Source organism: Desmodus rotundus, unplaced genomic scaffold (assembly GCF_022682495.2).
Source record: "Desmodus rotundus isolate HL8 unplaced genomic scaffold, HLdesRot8A.1 manual_scaffold_485, whole genome shotgun sequence".
Taxonomy (NCBI): domain Eukaryota; kingdom Metazoa; phylum Chordata; class Mammalia; order Chiroptera; family Phyllostomidae; genus Desmodus; species Desmodus rotundus.
The window spans coordinates 1-2,321 of record NW_026527572.1 but is presented as its reverse complement, the minus strand read 5'-3'; the positions used below and the strand labels follow the sequence as shown (position 1 = coordinate 2,321).

At 46.4% G+C, this 2,321-nt stretch overlaps 1 pseudogene; it reads right to left on the bottom strand.

The window, feature by feature from the left end:
* LOC128780125 (olfactory receptor 10A4-like) lies at positions 1-948 on the bottom strand (annotated as a pseudogene).
* Positions 949-2,321: the final 1,373 nt, after the last annotated feature.

The following is a 2,321-nucleotide window of genomic DNA, read 5'->3' as shown; positions in this document are numbered from 1 at the left end:
TCAGAGTTTCTGTGGGCCCAGCGTCCGGCGGATGACCCATTTCAGTGCAGCCTTCACTTCAGTGTTCCTGAAGCTGTAAATGATGGGGTCCAACATGGCAGTCACCACCGTGTAGGAGAGCGACAGCAGCTTCTTGTTCTCAGGAGAGGTGCTGGACCAGGGTCGGAAGTATGTGAGGATGGCAGTGCTATAGAAAAGGGAGACAACCAGGAGGTGGGAGGAACAGGTGGAGAAGGCCTTGCGTTTCCCCTCAGCTGAGGGCATCCTGAAGATAGTGGAGAGGATGCGAACTAGGACCCCAGGATCAGCAAGAAGGGGAAGAGGATGAAGAGAACAGTGGCTGTCAGAGTCTCCAGTTCAAACAGCGAAGTATCAGCACAGACCAAGGCAAGGACAGGGGGACTGTCACAGAAGTAGTGGTTCACGCTGTTGGTGCCACAAAAAGGGAAGCTGAAAATCCACGTGGTTTGCACAGTGGCCACCGGAAACCCTGAGCACCAGGATGCAGCTGCCAGCTGGGCACAGGCCCTCCCTGTGGCCTATGATGAATGGGTAGCGCAAAGGGTCACAGATGGCCACATAGCGGTCATACGCCATTGTGGCCAGGATGCAGCATTCAGCAGCCCCAAAGAAGAAGAAATACATCTGAGTGGCACAGCCAAGGAAGGAGATGGTTGTGTCTTGGATGATCAGGTTCCCCAGCATCTTGGGCACAATGACCAAGTTGAAACCTATCTCCAGGAAGGACAAGTTCCTGAGGAAGAAGTACATGGGACTTTGTAGTGCAGAGTCAGCTGTAGTGACCAGGATGATAAGGATGTTGCCCATTAGGGTCACAATGTAAATGGTCAAAAGAAGGAGAAATAGTAGAGCCTGTAGCCTAGAAGACAAGGCTGAGAAACTCACAAAAACAAACTCGCTGGCAGTTGTCCATTTTCCCCACATCATTCTTCTGCCCAGGATTTGGCTGGGCATTCGCACTCTGGGAAGAATTCTCCATATGTTACATAGACCTCTATTATACCCTTGGAAATGGAACCTTCTGTGGCTTCATTCTCTACCTCTCTTGGTATCGTTGTTGAAGATCAAACAGCTGTACTTTCAAACAAGGGAAATACAAGTCTGACTATGGGATTCACATTTTGGGGGGGAGAAGACTAACCTTTTTTTCAGACTGAACTGAGGTACACCATGGACATGCATATCTACACATCCCCTGACTTTTTCTTTACTTTAGCACCAGTCACTGGTGCTAAAAAGAAGTCAGGCCAGGCCACACATTTCTGAAGAGAAAGATCTTGAGGCACAAAGAAAGGTATTGGTGCAAGTCACGATATGTTTTCTACAAAATAAAAGGGTGGGAAGGAGGAAAGCAAAGGAAGTGAGCCAACAGGGATTGTTGAATCCCTGAGAAGTCCTGAATGTGTGCCAGTCTCCCGCAGCCCACACTCAGGTAGATTTCAGCATATTGGAGGAATCTTCATTGTAATAATGAAGAAGAACAAGGCGGGGAGAAGGAGATAGTATTTGGCGCTGTGGGGAGTGCACAGAAGGCTGCACTGCAGAGACACTTGAGTAAAGCCCTGAGCAGGTGCAAGATGTGAAGTCAGGGTGGAGCAGGAAGGAGGGAGGTAAAGAGCAAAAACAATGACAAAGTGCTATTCAATTTTTTGGGGGCTGAATCCTATTCATTTTAAAAACTTCAAGCCAGGTATCACTTCTTCTATGAAAACTTCTTTTTGATACCTTTTTCATTTCACATAAAAATTAACATTTATTGAGTACCTAATAAGTGTCAGGGCCTAATACAAATGTTTTGTATGGCTCATGCTGTTTGTCTGACAGCAACCAAAAGATAATAGAAACTTTTATAGGTCCCACTCTACAGCCAAGCAACAGGAGGAATACAAAAATAAGTACTTTTCCTAAGGATAGGCCGCCAGCAAGAGTTGGCATAGGGACATGCGTCCAGGGCCATGTGACTCCGAGTCATGGATTTAACCTCCAGGCAGTACTTCCACCCACTCTCTGAAATCCAGAAGAAGTCTGAGCTCCGGGAGAGGACAAGCTGGAGAGGTCGGCATTGGGTGACAGTAGGAGGCAAAGAGTAAGACAATTTCTCGAGAGGACCAGGACGTTTCAAGATATTAACACTGGAGATATAAAATACCACTTTCATAGTCTTTATTTTAGAATAATCGTTAACTTAGGTCTCCCTCTCATAGTCAAGATGGTACGTGCCTTGAGAGAAGAAATTATGCTACTTAACTTTTTATTTCAGTTCCTAGAAAGGTAGATGCCCAGTAAATTGTTATGGAATG